At 38.1% G+C, this 26080-nt stretch overlaps 1 protein-coding gene across 11 annotated transcripts in view; it reads right to left on the bottom strand.

Annotated features, from left to right (window-relative positions):
• Nucleotides 1-26080, bottom strand: part of GAS7 (growth arrest specific 7) — a 282359-nt gene that overhangs the window by 115550 nt on the left and 140729 nt on the right. Inside the window, exon 1 of one of the 11 annotated variants that reach the window (XM_072645094.1) lies at nt 21913-21936. The exons of the other annotated variants lie outside the window; for them this stretch is intronic. The gene's annotated coding sequence lies outside the window, so the exon portion shown is untranslated. Of the gene's footprint in view, nt 1-21912; nt 21937-26080 lie in introns of those variants that run through there. 11 annotated transcript variants of the gene reach the window in all.

The following is a 26080-nucleotide window of genomic DNA, read 5'->3' as shown; positions in this document are numbered from 1 at the left end:
CACAACCTCTTGTAAAATTCTTTATACAGCTGACATGATCAGCTCTCTCTTCCAACCAGGTGCAACCACAACTCCTTGGAGAATCCTTCAGAACTATAACAATATGTGGGAGAGTGCCAACGGTGAGCTCTCAATGGCTGGCAAAGAGTTTTTAAGGGGAAGAATTCATGCTTACAGATCACTCAGTAAGATTAAAAAATAAAATAAACATAATAAAGCAGAGTCTCCACTGCCTGAGACCTTCGGAGCAGCAGACTGCAGAGGGTCCCTATCTTTTTAAGCAGAAGGATCACAGTTTATAGAACTCTCAGGCAGACTGAAAAAAAACAGACAAAGTTTGTTTTGCCTGTAATCTTGAAAGCAGCAGAGTCTGGACTAGGTGGTGGTCAGAGAGCAAAGGCTTTTCCTTTGACCTTAAAACAAATAGCATTTCCTTTTTCCCACTTAACAACATTGTGTCTACCCACAGACCAACTACCATTTTACCCTAAGTGGTGGTTGCCCTGACTTTCTGGCAATATTAATGGAAATAAAAGGATGAGGAGCCTCTAAAACCTGCTAATGGGTGCAAACCACAACTGCTTGGTAGAGGGTCTCATTATGGTGAGAGAACACCTGGTCTCCATATTCCCCTCTAAGCATACATGAATTACCAGGTGATAAGGATAATATCTTCCAATCACAAAGCAAAGTGTTTAACCTGTTGGAATTGTTTAACAAATGCTTGATTAAACTTGATAAAAATCTGGTATATAAATATTATAGGCTTCTTTGCTCCCCTCTGATTTGCTTTCTTTCAAAAGATATTCTTCAAAAGAAAGCCTAAAGAATATCTATCTAAATCAAAAAGCTGAGGTCTGGAATCCACTACATTAAAAAAGAGAAAATAAATCTCTTTTCCTCCTAGTCCCTCCCTTGCCCAACTGCAGGAAATCCTCATCCACACAGGGATAGAACAGGTCAAATGAAATCATAGGGGTTTTTGGTCTTTCTCCTTATTGTATCCATTATGGATAGGAAGACAAGTACTTTTACATCCTCTTTTTTTCTACAGAGATTTAGCTAGTCAACTAATCCTGGAATACTCAGTTTTTGGTTCCCACGTGCTTAGCAAAGCACTTTGCAAATATTTTCTCATTTCTTCCTCACAACGACCCTGGGAGGTGGGTGCTATTATTATCTCTATGTTATAAAATGGATAGCTAGAATTTATAGAGTGCTTTAAGGTTTACAAAGAAGATCATCTCACTGTATCTACACAACAACCCTGCGAGTTGGTGCTATCATTAGCCCCATTTTACAGATGAGGATTAGTCACTATGCACTTGCTCACCTGTGTGAGCAAGTCTTGTTCATACCCTCTGCCTGGATAGAATTATTCCCAATCTTATTTCTACCTGATGTATCCTTCAAGATCCAGCTTAAATGGGCATGTCTTCTAAACAATCTGATATTCCAATAGGAAATGATATTTCCTTCAGCACTCAAACAGCACTTTGCACACTCTTCTGCAAATTTTGTTTTCTCTTTCTTTTTTCACCTTTCTATTCTCTTAAGAACAGGCACTGGTCCCTCTCCTTCCTTTAGTCTCTGTGGTGCCTCCTCTACTCCTCATGTGACCCTTCACCACAGAGTGCCCATGATGATAAATATCTGTTGAACTTATATTCCCATGTTTGTACTGGGTCTCTGAATATCATGCTTTTTAATATCCTCCTTATGTTAGAGCTGTGGCTTGCCGTCCTCAAATTTATGTCTATTCAAGTTGAACTTTTAAATGTGGTATAGTTTGGTAGGGAGGCAAACCTCAGAGTCAAGAAGATGAATTCAGATCTCAACCCTGGAATACTGCCTGTGTAACCCTGGACAAGTCACTTAACCCTCCACTGACCTAGGCAGCACTCCAGGACTAATCGACTGCATGCATAACAGGTGACTGGTAGAGGGCAGCTTCCTTTTTGTGAGTTCACAGCACTAATGAAATGAAAAATCCTGTCTAAAAATAAAATTAAAATCAGTTTCATATTGTTCATAATAACCTAATCGGAAGATGGTGGAAAGAAAAGGATTTGTTGGGTTAGACTAGGAAAGGAGAATATCACACTCTCCAACATATTGGCAAAAAACCAACCTGTTACAACATGGAGAAAAAACTAGCAAGTTGCCTGAGATTGATTTCTCTTTCTTTGTTCCTGACTATTGAAGCTTTGGGAGTTAAATCATTTTCCAGTCATATTAAAGATAGTGGCTGAAATCTATGGGATATGTTTACTATGAATAGGAAATTAAAGCAAAGAACACAAGTTGTGGAAAAGAATACGAGAATGATTTTGTAAATTAAATAAAACCATAGACTTAGAGTAAAATAGTCTTTTTGGCAAGAGTATATTTGGCATTTGAACAATGTGGCCAGCCCATCAGAGTTGCGCTCTCTGAAGCATAGTTTGAATACTTGGCAGTTCAGCTTGAGCAAGGACTTCACTGTCTGGGACCTTATCCTGCCAGGTGATCCTCAGAATCTTCCTAAGACAGTTCAAATGGAAATGATTCAGTTTTCTGGCATGGCACTGGTAGACTGACCATGTTTCACAGGCATACAACAATGAGGTCAGCACAACAGCTACGTAGACCTTCAATTTGGTAGTCAGTCTAACACCTCTTCTCTCCCAAACTTTTCTTCGGAGCCTCCCAAATACTGAGCTAGCTCTGGCAATGCATGCATCAACCTCATTGTCAATGTGTACATCCCTGGAAAGTACACTACCAAGGTAAGTGAACTTATCCACAGCATTCAAAACTTCTCCATTTGTTGTAACTGATGGTTCCATATATGGATGGTGTAGTGATGGCTGATGGAGCACCTGTGTTTTCTTGGTGTTAATTATCAGGCCAAAATTAGCACAGGCAGCAGAGACTTGACCCATACTTTGTTGCATCTCAGCTTCAGAGGCTACATTGAGTGCACAATCATCTGTAAATAGAAAATTATGCACCAGCACTCCCTCCACTTTGAAAAGACCATATTAATAACAATTAAAGTCACGTGATTATATCAATAGATGTAGAAAAGGCTATTGACAAAATACAATACCAATCTCCATTAAAAACAGCAACAGCGATGTTAAAAAAAGACTAAAAGGACCTTTCCTTAATATGGTAAATAATATCTATAACCAAGAGCTGTAAGACATAAACTAGAAGCCTTTCCAATAAGATAAAGGATAAAGCAAGGATATCCACTATCACCACTACTATATTATTTATATATATCACCATATTTGATATAGTATATATATATATATGTAACATATTTGGACTACACATACATACACACACACTTCTATTTGATCTAGTGCTAGAAATTCTAGCTGTAGCAATAAGACAAGAAAAATAAATTAAAGGCCTGAGTATCAGAAAAGAGGAAACAACATATCTCTGAAGATAATATGATACACTTACAAGAGGCTAGGGAAAAAATCAACTAAATTTTTACTGAAGTAACATCAGAAAATGTCCAGAATATTAAATAAATCATCAGCATTCCTGTATATTCAAACAAAAACCAACAGGAAGACATAAAGACTTTTCATTCAAAATAACTAGATAGTGTTCTATTATATATATGGAAATGCCTTATTTGGTGCTTAAGCTCAGAATTTTAAAATTTCCTTAAAAAAATGTATGGTAGACTTAAAAAAAAAAGTATACCTAGAATTAAGATGATTCAGGAGTCAATTATAAATATATTCTTAAAGTGTATTTGGACTTTGCACAAAATGACTGCCAATAAATATATACATACACATGTATGTAATGTATGACACTCACATACATGTGTATAATCTACATATAGTGACATATATGCATGTATACATATATTGTGTTAATATAAACATTTATGTATTTATATGATTGATAGATTATTTCTTGGTAAAAATCTACCAGAACAATATCACAGAAATGAAAACTGGGACCTTTTCTACATTAAGTTTTTAGAAGAATATAAAAATCTGCATTTTTACTTCCTGGAGGTACTTCTGAATGATGGTGAGAAAAGATAAAGATCCCAAGTTTGAAGTTAAAGGATCTGGGTTCATCTGCTAACGCTGCTACTTGATGCCTTGGTCAAAGCACTTCCTCTTTACGGGCCTTTCATTTCCTCATCTATAAAATGAGTGGATAGTTCTAGGTTACTGCTGAAGGAACCTTTTCAAGTCTGAATCTGATAATCTTCAATACTACTTAGTGACCTCTACGATTGCAAACCAATTTTTTGGTAGGTTTTGTAGCTGATAGTTACATAAATAAAGCTTGACAACAAAAACAAAGACAAATAAAAAACTAAAAAGACTCTAGGCACTGCATGCAACCACCCTCAATGACCAGCCTGCCTGAAAACTCCTTCTGACTCTTGATAAGAAATGATCTTCTAGATAACAAGGTTAGAAATTGATGTATGACCGCCAAAATGCTATCAGTGAATCTTGCATCAAGCTGTACTATATCATCATCAAAAATGCTTTCATGAGCATAGGATTACTACAAAAGAATTACAAAGGCAACAAAGCCCTGCTGTTAAGGTCCCTCCCCCATGCTTCATATGCTTACCAGTTACTCAGGACATAGAAAACTCAAAAGAGCAGTAAGGACACACTCATTAAATATAAGGTAAGAGCCTCTTAGAGGGGAGCATCTAATTGGTATAAAAATGGTAAAAATGAGGATAGTGGGGCTCAATATCTGGAAAAGACTAGGTAGGAGGTAGAATATTAAGACTTATTTGACTGATGATAGAGCAGAGTATGCCTTATGAGAAACTGCCATCCCCTAAGACGTAAGCTGAAAGGACCCTGTACTAAAACACCCCTCTTTCAAAAGATGCTTGACATTCTACGATTAGATACTCGTTTCCTTGAGACCCAAAAGTGCTGAGATTTTTTTTTGTTCCCAGGAAATCATATATTAAAATGTACAAAGACCTAGAGAATTCTCATTTTGATCTTAACTAATTGAACACCAAGGAAAAGATCAAGATAGTAACTGGAAGGACAAAGAAGATAAAGGAGGAAGATGAAGACAAATCTGTCCTATTTCATAATTTTGTCCTGATGCACATTTCAGATCCAAAATGCTTCTTGGGAGAATACTAGGGGGCAATAGTAAGCTAAACATAAAACACACAGGGGCTCTGTCCCTCAATCCCCTACTCCCTCCTTCCACATACATTTCTTTTCATGTGATTTTAAAGGATGGGAAAAAGGAAGTCCCTCGGGGTTTCTCTTCCCCCTACAGATCACAAACTCTTCCCCTGGCTCTGATAATCTATCTCCCCATTCCAAACAATGCAGCAACTTCAGTAGAATCCTGTCTTTATGGAAAAGGGTTTGGTATCAGAAGACCTGGATTAGATTGCACTTCAGCTGCTTACAACACAGTCTCACCTTGAGGCAGTCCTTTCACTGGGAAGATCACTTTTTCCTCTGTAAAATGAGAAGTTTGACTAGATGACCAGTCTCTTATGGTCTCTTCCAAGTCTAGCATTCTCTGATCTCAACTCAATTTCAAATCTAGCATTCTTCAATTTGAACTTGAAATTAAAATCAAATATTTGTTAATTAATTTATAATTAATTGCCTACAGAGCACAAAGTACTGTGTTACACCTAAGAGAATAAAATGATTTGATAAGAAGAGCACGTTGCTCTCATACAGTCTATAGTCTAAGATGCTGAGAGGGGATTTGACACATATATAACTTTAAAAAAAACCCTTAAAAATACCAAAGGACATAAGAAAAGAGCAAACAAAAAGCTATGCAAGATACACAGGGCATTTCTGGCTCTTATTACTTCTCAAACGGCAATGCTAACTATTATCTAAGAAACGCTCCCTAATTTCTTCTTGAGTGAATTTGGGCAAGTCACTCCTTGGGATTAACTTTGCAACATGAGATTTCAATTAGACATGAGGATTTTTTTAAGGTTCTTTATAGTTCTGACATTCTATGATTCTATACATCTTTAATAAATCAAAATACTGAACTTCTTGAGACTTCATTTCAGGAGGCTCAAATAGACCTTGTGACTTCACTAATGAGATATTTTTAGGGGGAAAAGCACTAGATCTGGAAGTTATAAAATCTGGATTCAAATTCAGGCTCTCTCACTTATCTTGGAGAGGTTTTACTTAACAATCCTAGGCCTAAATTTCCACGTGTGAAGTAAGACGCTTGGAACAAATACCACTGAGGTATCATCTAGTTCTAAATCTAGGATTCCATGAGCCACTAAATCAGAAAAGCTATATGGACATTGAGAGATAACTTCTTACAATTTAAACTTGGTCACTACTCAGTAATTAAGACTCCCTCCAAACTCCTATTTGTTTCTTCTTAAGGGAAAGGTCTCTATTCCCTTCCCAGGGTATTTTTATTGTTATTCTTTACTGCTTTTCCCTGAACTTTCTCAATACTTTCTTATGGAGATAGTAACTTCAAAATGGGCCCTTTAAATTTTAAGTCTCTCTGTGTAGCGCTCTCTCTCTCTCCTTTCCTCTCCAAACAGCAATTTGTATTTGATCATAAAGATAATAAGAGAGTCACTGGGGTTTGATGACATGAGAGATACAGGAGTATTTATAAAAGAAGACTCAGAGGAATGTGATTATTGTTTTTACGTACTGTATGCGAAGCTCTATAACATGGAAAGGGAATTAGTAGTGTTCTGTTTGGCTCCAGGGGCTAGTAATGGGCATGAACTATGGAGGCTCTTGGTTGTAGATAGATATTATTTACCATATTAAGGAAAAGTCCATTTATTGCTCTGCTTTTTTAGTGCTGTTGGGTGCTATATTTTGTCAATAGCCTTTTCAGCAGCTATTAATATAATCCTGTGACTTTTATTATTCTTGTTATTAATATGGTCTCTTATGTTTACTATTTTCCTAATATTGAACCATCCCTACATTTCTTTTAGAAATCCAACTGGATCATAGTGTATAATCTTTTTTGTAGTATCCTCTTTGCTAATATTTTTGTATTGATATTCATTAAGTATGTTAAACAATAGGTCCATGGTTTTTTAACTTGAACTTTGAACTCTTTTGAACTTCCTTATGATCTGTCCAGTTCCCAAAGTTGACAGCTTTTAGTGTCATGCTCACCTCATCCAATCCTTTGCCAAATCTTGCAATTTTTTTCTCTTCAACATTTCTGGAATACATCCCCTTCTCTCAAGTCAGGAAGACATGAGGTTGAGGTCATTTATTAAGTACGTACCACATGTTAGGGATTGTGCTAAGTTCTGGGGATAAAAACAGAATAAAAAAAGAAAATCTAATTCCTACTCTCAAGGACCTTCCATTCTAATGGAAGAAAATAATACATAAAGGGAAGCTGAAAAGTGGGGGCATGGAGTAGCATTTTGGAAGGATGGGAACATGGTAGTGCTACCAAGATTATCTGAAACTGTCTCTTTTGTCATTTCCTCAGACATTATAATATTACATCTACAAACTATATTTTAATTGTCCAATTTAAAAAATTTGTTTAAAAATAATTTTAAAAATATTTTAAATTGTCTAAGAAACCAACTAAGACATGCCCTTAAGCTCTATTTCTTCTCTCAGTTTGTTTTGCTTCTGAGTATTTTCCTTTGCGTATTAACCTTTTTCTTATTCTGACCCTCCCTTGTTTTCCTGTTGTGTTTTATGAGAGATCTTAGAATACAATATGCTCAAAAGCAAAAGAGATAGGCTTAACCTGATGCTGAGTTCAATGCTACATAAAAAAAACCCCTAAAACCTGCATGTTCAACCTGTTTCATGTAAGAGTAAGATTCATCTGACATTAACTCCTTTCCACTCCTTCCTCCATGTCTGTATTCTCTCCTTATCACCCCAATGATGAGAAATAGAAAGTTTCTTCCTCCTTTCTGCATTAGTATATTCTTTTTATGCTTCTGTTTTCTACTTTCAAAAGCTTGGGGGCAGGGAGGAGGGAAAAGGGCCAGTTTACCCCTATCATTTCTGTTTTCCTTATTTAACTCTAAATACCCTTTGAAAACATTTAGGTTTTGAAAGGATACTTATTTCTTCTTTCACTATTAGAATGCTAGCATTATATTATGATTCAGCTCCTTCTAATTGCCCAAATAAATGTCCTTCTAGGTTTCTTTGTGTTTCTATTTCAAAGTTCCCATCAGTTTTAGTCTTTTGTTTAGAAATGCTGACAAATCTGCTGTTACATTAAAGGTCCAAATCCCACCTTTCTCCCTTCCCCTGCCCCCTGAGATTTGCAGGTCAACTTATTTTTGGTTTTGAGCATTTTTTCTTCTTTATGGCATATGTCATTCCAATATCTCCTCTCCTTGATAAGAAAAGCTGCCAGGTCTTGTGTGATTCTGAATGTAATTCTCTGGTACTTGAACTACATCATTCTGGATGCTTGCAAGGAGCTTTGGAGTTTTACTGACATCTGTGGGATTTTTCCTTATGTGGGTCCTTCTAGGATGTGACAGGGAGATCCCTTCTAATCTTGGTTTGCCCTGGATATTTTTTTCCAGGTTTTAAAACCTTCAGATAATTAAAATTGCTTGAATATTAATTAATTACATTTTACAGCTTGCTAAGACTTGATATAGCTTTGCATTTTATGCTGTTAACTAGATTTGCTGTAATCCCACCCAGGTTCTTCTTTCACCCAGTCAGTTAGATGGGAAAGTACCAGCAAGATGCAGTGTCAGTAACTCTTGATACTTTTGGTGTTGAAAGAGGCTTTGTAGTCATTTAATCTTTTCCCCAACATCTTTGTATCTTACAGCTTAAAAAGGAAAAATAAAGCAGACGATTCTTGTGAGATCACATTGAAAGGGAAGATTTCATTGCATTCTAAACTTGTTTCTCTGATTCAATTGTTTCTTTCAAAAGCAGTGGTTTCTTCTCTTGTATTTTTCTATCTTTTTAAATTTAGATTTATCAGATATCTGAATCTCAGTCATATCTGGTTAGTCAGACATCGTTCCAGATGAAGTAGCGATGGGTGAAAGCACACAGTCTGGTCACTAAAGTAACTGTTCTAGAACATATTTCTCTTCTGTTTCCTATGTATAGATATAGATATGTAGATATAGCTATAGATACATAAATATGTATATATAACTGTTCTAGAATATATTTCTCTTCCATTTCCAATATATATATAGAGGCAGTTTTCATTTTCTTGAAATAGGGTGTCCAGGCCATTGTTTTAAAAAATCATTAGGTTTCAGGGAGTCCACCAATTCTTTAAAAAGCTCTCCTTGACTTGTTTTCTAGGTGATTTGGGTTTTTTTTACATTTGTTATCAGTCACTTTCTACAATTTTTTCAATCTTTTGATTTTGTTCTAATATTTATCATATATTTAGCATTCTTATTAAATTTTGAGTTCCAAATTCTCCCTCCCTCCTATCCCACCCCCACCTACTAAGAAAGCAAGAAAAATTTTACCTATTATACATGTGAAATTATACAAAACATGTTTCTATATTAGCCACATGGAGGGGGGGGAAGCAAGATATTTAGACTTCAGTTTGTAATCAGAGTTCATTAGTTCTCTCTCTGGAGGTAGACAGCATTTTTTTTGTCATAAATCCTTTAAAATTGTCTCAAATTATTGTATTGATGAGAGTAGCCAAGTCTTTCATAGTTGATCATCACTACAATATTGTTGTTACTGTACACAATGATTCCCAATTCTCACTTCACATAGTTCTTATCATGTTTTTTTCTGAAACCATCCTATTTTATTAAATATCAAGTCCTCTATTTCATTAAATATTCACATTTGCTCCTGAAGGATTATACTTAGTTTTGTTGGGTAGATGATTCCTGGTTGTAATACTAGCTCCTTTGCCTTCCAGGATATCATATTCTAAGTCCTCTACTCCATTAATGTGGAATCAGCTCTATGTGATGCTGCCTATGACTCCACAAAAGTTGAATTGTTTCTTTCTGGCTGCTTGCAATACTTTTTTCCTTGACCTGGAAGCTCTGTAATTTGGCTATAATATTCCTGAGAGTTTTCATTTTGGGATGTCTTTCAGGAGGTGATCAGTGGATTCTTTCAATTTCTATTTTATCCTCTGGATCTAAGATATCAGTAAAGTTTTTCTTAACTATTTCTTGAAATACGATGTCTTGGCTCATTTTTTGATCATGGCTTTCAGGTAGTCCAACAGTGCTTAAATTATTCCTTCTGAATCTGTTTGCCAGGTTAGTTGTTTTGCTAATGAGTTATTTCACAATTTCTTCTACTTTTTTTTCCATTCTTTTGACTTTGTTTTATTGGGTTTTTTTGAATCATTAGCTTCTACTTGCCCAATTCTAATTTTTAAGGAATTATTTTCTCCACTGAACTTTTATACCTCTTTTTCCATTTGGCCAATACTACTTTTTAAAGTTCTTTTCTTCAGCGAATTTTTGTGCCTCCTTTTGCATTTGGTGTATTCTGCTTTTAAAGGAGTTCTTTTTAATTTTTTTTTAGTATTTTTGGGCCTCTTACCATTAAGTCAATTCTATTTTTTAGGGTGTTATTCTTCTTCAGTATATATTTTTTGTGTGCCTCTTTTCCCAAGCTGTAATTCTCTTTTCATAATTTTCTTGAATCACTCTCATTTCTTTTCCCCAAGTTTTCCTTTTTCTTTAACTTCCAGGAATTCTTGTTTGGTTTGGATCCAATTAGAATTTTTCCTTTGAAGCTTTACTTCTAGCTGTTTTCACTTTGTTGTCTTCTCCTGAATTGATGTCCTGGTCTTCCCTGCCACTGTAGTAGCTTTTTATGATTAAGTTCTTTTTTTGTAGTTTGTTCATTTTTCTGGTCTATTTCTTGACTTTGAACTTTATGATAATGTTAGACTCTTCTCACCTGGAGGTGGGGAGACACCACTTCAAGCATTAGGCTTTTTGATGTTGCTGTTTTCATAGCTGGTTTTTGGGATCTGCAAGTTTTTGGTGCTTCCAAGGTGGGGTGATCCAGGGAAAGGTATGGTCACTGCTTTCCTGATCTATACTCTGGTCTTTATCCAGGAAGGGAGCCTGTTCCCCTGCAGCCACAAGCACTAGTGCTCCTTTCTGCCTTGGAAGTGGAACCAGAGTCCCTGTCCCCCTGTGACTGAGCAGAAGCAATTGTGTACACTAAAACTGCTACCCAGAACTGCATATGAGCAATAGAGGTGCTAGGGCCCAGTCCCCTCTAATCTTTTTGCTGACCCCTTCACCATCACTGTACTGAGGATTCCAGAAGCTGCTTCTGCTGCCACTGTTTCAGCCAAGGACCACTGCTGTTGTTGCTTTTGTGCTCTAGGCAGGTCCCCACCCCAGTGTCACAGACCTCTCTTGCTGACCCCTTAAGTTGTCTTAGGCTGGAAAAATGTCACACTCTGACCTTTTGTTGGCTCTGTCCTTACAAAATTTGATTTGAGGAGTGATTTTAAAGTCTGAAGGGGAATGCTGGAAGAGTTCAGCTAGGTCACTCCCTGTACCCTGACACCTTAGCTCTGTTCCCTATTCTAATACTTCTTGCCATCTCAAAATTATTGATTTTTGTTTGTCTGGTACAGTTTTTAAGGAGTCTATCTTGGGTAAGATTTACCACTTTCTCTTGAAAGTAACCTATTTCCTTTCTAATTCTTCCTCTAGACTTTTTCTTTTTTTTTAATCTCTCACTTCATGTATTCTAAGAATTTATGTAGTTGTGATAAATCCATTTTTTCTCTTTGAGTCTCTGCTTACTGTTATGGAGTCATGTTTTCCTTTTGAGGAATTTCTAGATGAAGTAATTTTCACACTGTTTGATCTCTACAGCTTGTTTTATGAATTTGGGATTTGTGCCAGGGCCTAGTGTTACTCCCTGCTTCTCCGCTTGCTCTTGCCCTGGGTTGCCAGGGTTCCTGCTCTGACCTCCACCTTACAGAGCTGGGCCTCCCTGGATCTTTGAGTTTCACAGCACTGGATCTACAGAACATTCTCTGGCATCTCAGGACAGGGTGTTAAGGATCACAGAGATCCTGAGCTGCTCTGGTCTTATACTCCTTAGAGCTTATAAGGTTCCCATCTCAGACTTTCTAACACTTCTAAGGCTTTTCCAGGAAAGCCATTTTCCATTTTTACTGCCTCTGAACCGTAGGCTACATGTGGTCTGTACTGGTTATGCTGGATTCTGGCTGACATTGTGAACAGCTCTAAAGTGAAAGAAGTCACTTACTATAAGTTTCTCATGAGATTCTTTTATTATCTGGTCTGAGTTTTACTGGAGTAAGTGTGTGAGAATTGGGTGGTCTGCCTCCTGTTCAGGCAGCCATATTGCTCAAGAGTCACAATATCCAAAATTGGTCTCTCTGACTCATTTCATTCCACTTTAATTCATCCTCCATTCAGCATCCTGAATTAGAGAATTAGTTCTTCCCATAACATTCTTTTTGTCACTCTATAAACTGCAGTAGTTTCCTTTTACTTTCATCTTCAACTATAAAGCACTTTGTTGGATTTTTAAAGCTGACCCCTTTCTAACTTTCTGATCTTCTATCTCCCCTCTTATTGTTTGTTCTTGAAAAGGACCAATGACATCATGAGGGTGATGTCTTGACTTGCTCATGAATTGACCTTAAGTGAGGCATAGCTGTGCACAGTTATCAGCCTCCCTCTGTCCTCCAAAGTCACTAGAGTACAGTGGCAAGACAAAGGTCAAGAGAACTGGTGATGGCCTAGGATGCAGTGACTTTTCTAAATTAAAGTCTTTTCCAGGTCTCAGTTTGTCTGAGGACACACCCATTCAATGACTAATGGCTAGGTTAAAAAAAGATGACCCAATTTACTATTCCAAAGATTGCCCTTTCTGATCAGAACAAAAAAAACTGCTATTTACAATCACACTAAGCCATGAAAAGCTAAACAATGAGACATAGAAGCTAGGACTGGGCCTATTGGTGGCCATTCAATGAAAACAAGAATGATTTGGATTAAAACACAATGGGTTTTTTTAAATGGGTTTTTACACAACCCACAACACAACACAAACCCACAAATAGGTTTTTCAGAGCTATATTTCAAGAGCTCAAAAAATAAAAACTACACAGGAGTAAATTAGTAAAGTAAATTGTCCCAACTTTTTGAAAAAAAAAAAAGTAAGGAGGAGGAGGAGGAGAAGAAAAAAAATAAGAGCAGCATTTCCCAACTTCTGTTCAAATGATCAATTTAGGCCTCCAGAGGGGAGCTACTACTACTCTCCGATAACGTGGTAAAAACAGTTAATATTTCTTCTTTTCCTATGACTCCCCTCTACATAGTCAACAGTAGGCCAATATGGCCTTCACATGACAGTCCATCTATGTGCCTTCACACTGGCCTGAATGCTTTCATTTCTAATTTCTAACACTTTGAATTCCTGGTTTCCTTGAAGACTTAACTCAAAGAGTCAACTTGTCTGGAACGTACTTCCCACAGTCCCTATAGCTGTTAATGCCATCCCCTCTAAGGTTATATTCACTCTAGCTTGTATTTATCTTATATGTTCAGATTTATATGTTCATCTCCTATGAAGAGTTCACATATATTTGTCTTATATGTTTCAGCTATATATGTTGAAACATAAGCTCCTTTAGGACAGGGACTGTTTTTGCATTTTCTTCATATTGCCAGAAATTGTATAGTTCCTGTTGGCACAGAGTAATAATAAGTGCTCTTGGATCATCAACTCTCTTTTGGATATCTAGTTGTATAGTCATTAAAACTCAATATGTTCAAACCACAATCTTTCTTCCAAAACCCTACTCTCTTCCAAACTTCTCTATTATTGTCAAAGGCATCACCATCTTCCCTGGCTCTCAATCTTGCTGTTTTTCTTGATTCTCCTCTCATACTCACTTCACCTATACAATCTGTTGCCAATTCTTGATATTTCCCCCTTTCTACTCATACAGGTTCCATCTTGGTGCAGATCCTCATCACCTCTCACCTGGACTATTACAGCAGGCTTTTAGTTCTCCCAGAATAATTCTCCCCCCAAATTCTCCCAGAATATAGCTGAGACCGGTAAGACAAATATGTGAACTATTTATAGGAGATAAAAACATAAATCAGAACATATAGGATAAATACAAACTAGACTGAATATAACCTTAGAAGGGATGGCGCTAATAGCTAGAGAGTTTGGTCTCTGTACTTCAAGTCTCTTCCCAAATTCTCCCAAAATTCCCAATCAGTCTTCCACTCAGTTGCCAAAGTAATTTTCCAAAAGTGCTGATTTTATTATGTCACTTTCCTTACTAGATAAACTCCAGCAGCTTCCTGTAACTTTGAGGAACAAATACAAAATATCCTATTATGCATTTAAAAGCCCTTCACAACCTGGCCTCTTTGACCTTTCGAGTTCTCTTGAACTTTACTACCCTTCTTGTTCTTTATGATCCAGTGGCATTATCCTTGCTTCTCTTCTTATAAGATATCCTATCTCTGCACCTCATGCACTTTCACTGACTGCCCTCCATTGCTGGGACTGCAGTAACTCTTCACCTCTACCTCTTTGCCTCCCTTCAAGTACCACCAGTTAAAATCTCACCTTTTTCATGAGACCTTTTCTAGTCTCTCCATAACTGCTCCCTCCCACCCTGCTCCACACCAGTGCCATCACTTTGAAATTATGTACAGATGTTTACATGTTGTCCCCTCCATTATAAAGTGAGCTCCTTGAGAACAGGGATGGTGTTTTTGCCCTTTTTTTGTATGTTTAGTGCTTAATACAATGCCTGACATATAACCTTTGCTTTCATTGATGTAGAAAATTTTCTGTGAGAAAATCCTCAATACTAATGAAGATCTGCAACTGTCCTTCAAGCAAGAGTCTTAGAGAGTAGCTCTAAAGTCTCCAGTGGTGTCAACTATCATCTCTATGTTGGTGACTCTCTGATTTATTTACCCAGCCCTGATCACGCCCCTTACCTCCAGACTCACATCTCCAATTACCTAATAAACATCCTGAACTAGTTACCTCATACTTTTTAAACTTAGCTTTTTAAATATATACATTTGAAAATTACCATGTCTGATACTGAATTTATTGTCTTCTCTTGCCCCACAATGTTTCCTCATTCCAACAGTACCGGCATCTTCCCAGTCACCTAAACTTCAAGGTATCCTAGGGTTTCTTAGTTCTCCCATGTCTGAACCTTTGTCAGAGCCACCGCCCTCTCTCACCTCACACCTGAAATATTGCAATAGTCTGCTCATGATTGTCCTCCTGGCCTCAAATCTCTCTCCAGTCCAGTTCATCCTCCACTTAACCATCAGTGACTAACTTTGCTTCTTTCCTTTGTTTCTTCTATGCCCTTCCAAAATTCCATCTTCCATGAGAAGCCTTTCCTGATAACACTTAATGCTAGTGACATTTCATTATTGATTATCTCCAATTTATCCTGTAAAATCATGTTAGAACATAGCTGTTTTCATGTTGTCTCCCCCATTAGACTATTAACTCTTGAGAACAGGGACTGCCTTTGATTTTTCAGCCTTATTACAGTGCCTCTAAGGAAACACATTAACTAGACTGGGTCACACAAGTTATTTTGAAAATCAACAGGATATAGTAGTAGATAGGGCACCAGACTTGGAATCTGTTTTATGGATCTGTTCATAATCTTTTCACAAGCATCTGAAGTAAAGATAAGTTCTCACATCAAGGTCAGAAAATTAATGATAATTTATACAATATGTCCTAAAGGGAGATTCCCCTCATCCCCCCAATCTTTTTAACTTGGGAATTTCAATTGCTGATACCCTGAGTCCACCAGCTCCTGATTCTTCTTCAATCTCTTCCATAAGTCAAAAAGGCATGAAACTAAGTTTTACAAAATGTTCTACAGATAAAAAGGATGGCACCAAGAAGTTAAATTCAGACACTCTTTCTCATAAAAGTTTTGGTTTTTTTTTAAATACAATGCTCTTATTGGTTTAGAAACTACTTCTTGGGACCTGGAGTCATGAAACCAAATTAGCCCTAATGCAAAATATAACTCCATATTTCACATAATTCCATCTTAGTGAAAATAACAGCTTCAAAAAAAGTGAAAAATAAGAGCAATAGTTGGGAAAACACCCACCTCTCCCTTTTTTAACGAAAGTCATTTGTCCTTCGTTGCCGAAGAAGACCATGCCATCAGAGAAATGATGATATGACTTGCACTTGACTTTGTTTTGAGTGAGGGAGGGCTGTGCAGGTCATTAGGCTCACTTCTCCTCCGGAGCCATCTGAATCCAGTGACCTGATATTTCTCAGAATGACTGGAGATGGCCCTGGGAGACCTTGGGGCATTTAGGCCAAAGTCTTTGCAGGTACTCACTTAGGGTGAGGCAACACCCATTCATTGAATAGGCCTGCGGAAGAAGTAGCCAGGGCATGGCCCCTTTAATGAGGTCAAGAAAACAAAAGACATAAGGCTGGGTGTGAAACAGCAAGCTTATGGATATGGAATATTGAATACAGACTCAGACTTGGCTAGGGTGTTGACCGGTATTGATGAACTGCTTTTCTTGTTTGTCAGTGCTCTTACCCATTGCTCACCTATACTCTAATCTAGCCATACTGGCCTATTTGTTCTTGTGCACCCGCACACACGTGCATACACACACGTGTCCACCTCCTGTATTCATTCTTAAGCACTCAAAGCCCCTATCCCTAGATTGCTTTCCCTTTCTTTATTCTCCTTCTTTCCCCCCTCTCTCTTTCAATGACTCAGTAGGTAGGAAGGGAAAATGATCCATCAGAAATAAAAGTGATGAAAAGATATTAACTATATAAGGTTAAAATAATAAAAATTAAAAGTGACAATAAAGGTGGTTTTAGTACTGCTTGTGAGCCTCTTATCTCTTTTACAATTTGCGATTATTTTAATTCACATTAGACATGACTCCTCCAATATAATGTGAGCTCCAGCGTTTTTGCCTTTATATAAACTGGCACATAGTAGGACCTTCAATGAGTGATTGTTGATTGTTTGATGGGGAGAACAATGACTGGCCCCATAAGAATAGGAGAAATCTCAAATGTCCTGGCTAGCCCTCTTGGGCTTTCAGGAAGAAAACAAACACTTCAGTGATTCTAGGGAACAGTTAAAATCTCTCACTAGGGTCCCATTATCCATGGTCAGTCTTTCCAAGTAGATTACTCACAACAAAGGCATTATGACTGGGCCTATTTAGTTGTGATGCTAAAGTGAATTTAAGATTTTGTTTCAGACTTTAATTGACTAAAATGAAACCCTAGTTGTTACAAACACCATGATATAAATGTTCTTTATATAACAGAGGCACTTCTCAAAGCACTGGAATTTAGACTGTCTAACATCAATCAGATTGGACACTGGAGCTTACAAACTACCTCTTCTGCTCATATGGCATGTAATCTGTTCTACTTGTACTTTTCAAGGCTAGAGGAGATCAGCATTGGACTGAGTCCGCAAAAATTAAGTCAGTGGGGGGAAAGAATCTTTATGGAGCTCATTCAGACCTTCTCCTCCCTGTCTTTTAATATGAAAAATTGCTAGTGGGCAATCACAGAACTGATGTTGCTCAGACCTCCATCTGAACGGCATTCTTAGTTTTTTCTTTCTGGCCAGTCTCTTTTTTTTTTTAAACACACACAGTTGTTGGGGAATTTCTCAACCTGTGCTCCTTGACAGTCTAAGGAGAATCTGATCCACCAGCAGGTCTGTAAGACCAGAGGTTAAATTAAGTCAGTAGCCAAACTGAAGGGAAAAGATATTTATTTAACCCAATGAAGGAGCTTGCAGGCTGGCAGCCCCTTCAGCTTTCTAAGACAGAGGTGCCAAACTCCTAATCTATAAACCACATGTGGGAGTACCAGGAAAATCTCTGAGTATACCCCTGAACAAGATTAAAATGGAATTGGGAGGTGTTTAACAAAATAAATAAACATACAATTGTTCTTCAGTTGTATCTGATTCTTTGTGCTCTGTGGACCATAGCACGTCAATACTGTCCCTGAGGTTTCTTTCCAAAAATACTGGAGTAGTTGGCTATTTCCTTCTCCAGGGGATTAAGGCAAACAGAGATTAAGTGACTTGCTCAGGGTCATACAACTAGTTTCTAAGGGCATATTTAAACGCAGGTCTTCCTGATGATAGGTCCAGCACCCTTATCCACTGAGCCATCCAGCTGCTTCTTAAAAAATACAATATGACAAGCCAGTATATGGCCTGCAGGAATTAATTTCTATTTGAATTTGACACCACTGTTCCAGGGTGGCAATTCAGCTTTTAGAGATTTTTTGGATCTTCTTAAAGCATACAGACAATCAGCAGCATTCTGCAGTATTTTAATAGACCAATGGAATATATTCTGTCCCCATTAAAAAGTCGGTCTGGAAAGTCCCTAGCTGCTATTTGGGTACAACAACTGTACAGATTTAGCCTAAACAGGATGGAGATAGTTGAGTCAGGCTTTGTTATTCAGTTCGCTGTAGATTGGAGGAATCTAAAATAATCCAGTCTAACTCTACATTCCGTTAACTTTTTTCTTCTAATCTCCCTCTACAAAATACATTAATTGTCCTTTGTATATGAATATTATTGATTTCATACAAGTAGGTAGGTTGATGCTTGTCAAAGTGATAACATCACTATGTTAAGAGTCAAGTTACAGTGTGTCTAATTGTGACTGATCAGACCAATACAGGTTAGGAAAGCTCCACCAACAGGTCAGGTACAAATCGTCCATGTGAAATTTGGGGTGGATTCTTCAAATGTGCACATCTTATATTTCTTTTCAGCTACTTCAATTCTGCTTTGTTCTTTGATGACGGCATGCCATGCTGGGTCCTGTGCCAGTGTCTCCCATGTCATGCAATCAATTCCAAAGTTCATCAGAGAGACTTTGAGAGTGTCCTTGTATCCCTTCTTCTGATCACCATGTGAACACTTGCCTTGTGTGAGTTCTCCATAAAATAGCTTAAGCGAGCATAGGTTTGGCATTTGAATAGCATGACCAGGCCATCGGAGTTGCACTCTTTGCAGTAGAGTTTGAATGCTTGGCAATTTAATTGAGAAAGGACCTTAGGCTGCCAGGTAATCTTTAGAATCTTCATAAGACAATTCAAATAGAAACAATTCAGGTTCCTGGCATGAGGCTAATATACTATCACAAACATACAACAATGAGGTCAGCACAAATGCTCAGTGCTTGATGGAACCACATGATCCTGGAGCAATGGGCTGAGCACTTCCATGGTGTTCTCTCAACAGACCATTGTCAATCAATGGTGAAGCCAATAACCATTTATTTCAGGTTGAAGTCAATCTCTCTTTAGACAAAATAACGAGGAATAACAGATAGACACACCATGAGCAGATAATGGCTCAGTCAGAAAGAGCATTTTAACTATAGTTGAAGCTGCCTAACAATGCCAAGACCTCAAGAGACAGAAAGGTACCAGTCACTAGTGGTGTTCAATCAAAGGCTTGATCATGGATTCAGTGAAAAGTGTTCCTTGATTTGGATGAGGGTAGAAATCTGCATGTTTCAAGGGAGAGTCTAACCCTGTGGGCTGGAACAAGTGTTTAAACTAGAACAGGCAATTGGGGTAAGAAATTTATCTTTACCTGGTAAAGTAATGAGACTAAGGACTGGTATGTGGTTGAGGAGCTGGGTAGTCTCTGATAAAAACATGTCTTTTCTGGAGACACACCATTATACCCACACACATGTTAATGGACACACTCCCCAACTACAATTTGACCTTCACTCCTTAGATTTTGTCTTCATGTCAGGCTCCCTCAAAGGCCTGAGACCCACAGAAAAAACTAATTTTGTGCTTTAATCTAGTAGAAATAGCTCACAATTCTAGAGTATTTGGGGGGGAAATAGAAAACATTCCTTTTAGCCACTTTAAAAAACATGCCCACTTTAAAAATTACAAATGAAAAACAGAAGGATACAATAAATATTTTTTGAAATGATTCAGTTCCACAGTTAAAAATTAAAAGATTACTGTTATTCTAGAACATTAGCCCCCCGCCCTCCCCAACATTTTAACATATATGATTTGTGTTCAAGATTCTATACAAGTTAGTTCAAATTCTCTTAGGACTAGAGAGATATCGGAGGACATGGGGAAACTGTCAATTTAGACATCTCTCTAAGCTAGAGATACTTTAACTCTTTTACTCAGTAGTTTTCGGTCATACCCGACTCTTCATGACCCCATTTAGGGTATGACCCCATTTAGGGTTTTCTTGGCAAAGGTGCTGGAGTGGTTTGCCATTTCCTTCTCCAGCTCATTTTACAGATGAGAACACTGAGGCAAATAAATGACATGCCCAGGTTCACACAGCTAGTAAGTGTCTGAGGCCAGATTTGAACTCAGGAAGATGAATATTCCTCAATCCAAGCCCAGCACTGTATATACTGTACCACCTAACTGTCTGATACTTAGAGCTGGCATAACTTAAAATTAACTGAAATAGTTTTTACCCGACTTGTACCTAAATTTCACAGTAGAATATTAATGTTTTTCTTCAAATGGAGAAGCCTACCTTTTTTGTCCCTATGCCTCTTTAATTCTAGCTCTTATTTTTCCCCTCCCCACTCCCCAACAACAGCCCACTTCCACTATTTCAGAGATGTTCTGGCAATGTTTAACAATGGCTCTCTAGAAAAAAAATGCATGACATACTTTTTGGTTTAATTGGAATCATTAACAATTTCTCCATCAAAGTCGTAAGTCTAGGCAATCAACAGAACAGGAACTCAAGCCCTGATTTACTGTTTGTTGATTTCTCAGGCATACAAGCTCACACAGAAAATTTAACAATCACCTCTTGTGAGTCGGCTCCCTGCCAAGATCTCCCCTTGCTAAGCCCTTGTGTATCACTTCCCAGACCCAGTATCTCCTAAACCTCCTCCAAGAGGCAATAAAACATTGGAATGCAATGGAACACAATGGAAGTCCCATTACCTTCCAACTCCCCACTCCCACTGCAGTTTGCCTATTCCTAACATATCTATGGCAGACTGTCTTGCTCCTCTGCCTGAGAACGCTTCTTTTAGGAAGACTTGCTTGAACCTGCTATCAAGACACCTGCATTGTAAAAGAGCTTTGGAATCCAAGTTAGTTTCAAATATTAGCTTTGCTTACCTGTGTGGCCTTGGGTAAATAACAACTAGATAGCATTTAGAAGGGTTTTAAGGTTTACATCTCATTTGATATAAGGAAATAACTGCTCTGGGCCTCGGTTCCTTCTAAGTAAGTAAAGGGAGGGATAGTGTTGGCCGGGGCATTATTAGACCGTCTCTAAGATCCTTTGCAGTTCTAAATCTTCCTTCAGGGCTTTGCTGTAAGAAAAGTACATTCCTTATAACAACACTTCATATAAATGTCATTACGCAGGAACACAGAAATAGAGATCTTTTAGAAAATTTATCTGGGTGAGGCAAAGGGTTTCAAACTCCCCAATGCAGGAACAATAGGTGCCACTCACATACCCTGCAGCCTCACATATAAAAATTTCTGGACGTTGTCAGTTTAAGGAGCTGGTAGCTAGCTGGTGGGCCCGTTGCCATAACAACAACTACTAATGATCCAAGCTCAGTGACTGGCAATGCTTGAAGGTTCTGGGGAAAAGGGCTCTCTAGCAGATTTTCACTTTCTCATTCCTATTAGAGACTTGTTAGGATTTCCAAACCCCATTGCTTTCCATGAGACCCTAAAGTATCCAGAGCCCCAGCCTAATGAGATTTGATTCTGAGATACGTCCTTTCCATCCGGAGGGGAATGTCATAATGCTTCTCTGGGGAACATTTGTCTTTGGAGAGGTCATGTCACCTGGAGCTGCCCAACAGCAGCTCCCCTTGGAAGTCATGGTACTTACCAAGCGAGAGAGAGACAGGTATCAAAGTTTCAGAGATGGAGAAATGGTTCAGAACATCTGTTACAGTGAGATCCCATAGGCTAAAAGCTGCTAGAGAATCCTTTTATCCAGAGCCTTTGAGTGAGAGCTGGGTAGATTACCTGGGGATGGCTGGGCCAGCTTCTAGCTGGGATAGACACAGGAGTAATTTTTAACCCCCAGATTATTCATTCTGGTATTCAACAAACATTTACTAAGTGTTTGCCAAGCATCAAACTCTCTCCACCCTTCAAATTGCCCTATTATTGTCAAGGGTACTAATATCCTCCCAGTCCCTCAGGTTCATAACTTAGGTGTCATCTTTGACTCCTCAGTATCTCCCAGTCTCCATATGCCATTTCTTGACAAAGTCTGTCAATTTTAGCTTTGCAGTCTTTCCAATACACTCCTATCCCCTTCTCTAACACTGCCACCACTCTGGTGCAGGCTCTCATTACCTCACACTTGGACTATTACAACGCCCTATTGGTGTCTTTGCCTGCCTCAGATCTTTCCCCACTTCAATCCATCCTCCATTCAACCACCAAAGTGATTTTCCTCAAGTGCAGGTCCAACCATGTCACCCCCTCAATAAACTGCAGTGGCTCCCCATGCCTCTAGGATCAAAACCAAATCCTTTATTTGGTATCCAAAGCCCTTCCTAACCTAGCCCCCTCCTACCTTTCCAGTCTTCTTACATCTTATTCCCTGTGAAATATTTTGATCCAGCGACCCTGGCCAGCTCCTTCCCCCTTAGATTATGAGCTCCTTGATGGTTATTGTTTGCCTCTTTCTGAAACACAGTGCTGACACATAGCTGATACTTAATGTTCATTGACTCACTGATTAATAGAGGCTTAGTGACTGACTGACATGTTAAAGCACCCACAAAACATTTCCCATCTATACTCATTTCTGTCTTTACACAATCATACCCTATAGTCTCTGGGATAAAATAAAAAAAAAATTCCTTCTTGAGAGCCATTGAAAATCTTTTACATTTTGGCTCTGCCTTATCTTTTTGAGTTTATAGCACATTATTCCTCTTCACAAAGTCTACATTCCAGCCATACCAGCTGTTATTCACATGACATTCCATCTCACATCTCTGTGGCTTCACATAAGCTATCCTCAGTGTCTGGGATGTTCTCTTGGCCTCTTGGAATCCCTAGCTCCCTTCAAGGCACAGTTTAGGTACCACTTTCTAGATCAGGCATCAGTTCTTTCTTCTGTAACAGGTGAGTTAGAGGGGATGGGTTACACTGTGATAAGAAATGATTTTTTTAAAAGATAGTTTTGCAGAAACTTGGCAAGAAGTGTATAATTTTATGAAGAATGAAATGAACAGAAAGAACCAGAACATATGTGGCAATTAAATATATAATTACATTATATAACAACAAACATTGTAAATAATAACAACTTTGAAAGATTTTAAGAATTCTGTTCAATGCAATAACAAACTACAGTTTCAGAGGACTGCTGATGAAAGCATGCTGCCCAACTGTTGACAGAAACGTGAGCTCAAAATGCAGTTGAAGCCACACATGGGTAACGTCCAGAAATTTCTTTTGCTTGGCTATGTATATTCGTTACAAGGGTTCTGTTTTTGTTTCGTTTCAGCGAGGGTGGAGATGAGGTGAGGAGAATCAAGGGTAGAATTATTTTTTGAAATGATAAGGAAATAAGAAGGCCAGAACAGAAGGCATCACAGATAAACAGGAAAGCTTTGAAAGTTACAAGCAAGCTCTACATAACAGAGATGTGGAGTTTCATGTATAATATTCTTTCCTGTATTGTACATTAAAACGCTTATTTTATTTGGTGTTTAATTTTAGAATAAAAAGAAAATGAGATAAAAAAAGAAAACTCATAAGGCTAAAATCCCTTCTGAACATAATTTAAACTTTGAGGAACTCTTTAAATATTTAAGATTTTGTGGTACTTCAGGGTCAACATTCTGAAACGTATTTGTAATTAAAATCAAAAATTTCTAATGGAGAGGCTACTACTAAAAAAAATTATCCCCCTTTTATTGTATGTATACGAGAGACAACACTGCACTGTAGATGGAGAGAGGTTCAGGAAGGGATCGGTTCAAGTCCAATGTCAGACGTATGTTAGATGCGTGAGCACAGGCAAATAAATCACTTAACCTCTCAGTGTCTTAGGTAACTCTCTCTGACTCTGAAGTTGGGAAGTGTGTTAAAATTGTATTTTATTCTGTCTCCCTGACCACCCCTCCCCTACCTTCTAGTCAATGTAGTTAAAACTAAGTAGCCAGTGTAAAGTAACAATAGCAGGAAGGAAGACTGAAAAGGGAACAGATGTCAGAAATCAGACAGGTCAAAGGAGCATAATTTGCAAACTATATCATATTTTTAACAAAATTTACATATTGAGAATGTGCTAGATTAGGGGAAGACATTTATTTCAACTTTGCTGTCATGGCCTTTTGGTCCTATGATATGTAAATCTCAGATAAGTTCCAGACATCCACAGAATAACAAATATCACATGGATATGTTTATGAATTAATCCTAAGGTGGCAGAGATGAGAATTCATCTGTCCCCTGCAGAAACCCTATATAAATGAGCAGTCAAATTCCTGTCTCTTCCTCTTGCGGTCCCTCCCCCACCCCCATTTCATCTCCATCTGGTTCCATGCTGCCAAAAGCTCCCAACCTGCATCCATGAGTACCTCTGTGACTTTTCTCTACCCCATTCTCTTCCTTACACGAGCTATCTTCACCATTTGTCCCCATACCTTCTGTGCCTTAATAAAGTGGAATTGCATCTTCACTTCCCACTGCCATCTCTCCTGGTGAGTATCCAAAGAACCAGGTGTGTGCCTGCCCCATTTCAAAATTTCATAAATTAATTAGCAATTCAAGAAACAGGTGCAAATCTATATTGGTAGAGGGAGTTTCTTCACCTGGGAATTCCCTACAAATGAAACCATAGGTCCAGTCCAAAAAAGAAAGTCTATATGAAACCCTAATAGTTTCTAGATGGGGGAAGTATTTTAAGTTCACCTGCTCTTAGAAATACACTCAAGAGCACTATGCTCCGTGACAATTCTTGAGCTGCACACATTTCTATACTCTTGGCTAATATTCAGCTAACAACAAAATGTCTGCACAAAAAAATAGACTTTAGTGGCTTCCTAAGGATTTCTGTTGGATTAGGACTCCTTCTCTAACAGAAGTACTTGAACACCAGAGAAGAGAAATAAGGTGGAGGGTGGTGATCTATTTATTTACCATAAAGTTGAAAAGTAAGATTTCTGAGAAGTCACTTAAGTCATTAATTTCTGTTCATTTCTAAGAGTTCTTCTCTTGAATGCTATGTTGCCCTTGACTCAAGGGAGAGACTCTTAAGTAGTTTCCCCTGTAATGTACAAAATGTTTGAGATACAGTTTCTGGGTAATTAATCCTATTAATCATGTTAGCAGGTAATGAATGCCAAAGACCCCTCATGGAAGGCACTCAACACTTATTTGCCCTTGGAACAGTGGGTGTTCCTGAGGAAAGCAATCAACTTTTACTGGTTAACAATTAATGAAAAGAATGAATATCATAATGAGAGGTGGTCCCATTCTAATGGTGGTCTGAGGGACAAGACTTTGATCACTCTTAGATCATATCCACCCCCACCTTCACCCCCACCCCCTCCTGCAATCTAGACAAAGTATCTACCTCTACTCAGACCAGGCAGTGGAAGACAACAGGCTGGAATTCACCCTAGATTAAATTCTTTGTAAGGTTCTCTAGTTGGGTGGAGTAACATCATCCATACTGCCCTTCAAGAGGACTAATCTCCTAAAACCTAATCTCCAAATGAGGAAGGGAAAAAAAAAGTCCTGAATCTCCCTAATATTAATGTTGATTATTTAATAATTTCTCTCAACCCAACAATAAATTCTACGTTATGTTAGCTTCCTAACCCAAGATATAGGAAGTTTCAGCCTCAGCTCGAAAAGTAAAGACCAGGCAGTCCTGCTGATTTAGATGTTCAGTAAATCACTTGCTGATTTAGATGTTACTCCCGATAAAGGCAGACAAAAATTATGCATCTTTTAGTTCTCCCTCTAAACTGTGTGAGCAAGGCTTGAATGAGATGACTTTTGGAATTCAGATTAATTTATCA

The sequence above is a fragment of the Notamacropus eugenii genome, chromosome 2 (assembly GCF_028372415.1).
Source record: "Notamacropus eugenii isolate mMacEug1 chromosome 2, mMacEug1.pri_v2, whole genome shotgun sequence".
NCBI lineage: Eukaryota > Metazoa > Chordata > Mammalia > Diprotodontia > Macropodidae > Notamacropus > Notamacropus eugenii.
This window is presented reverse-complemented; position numbering and strand designations above follow the sequence as displayed.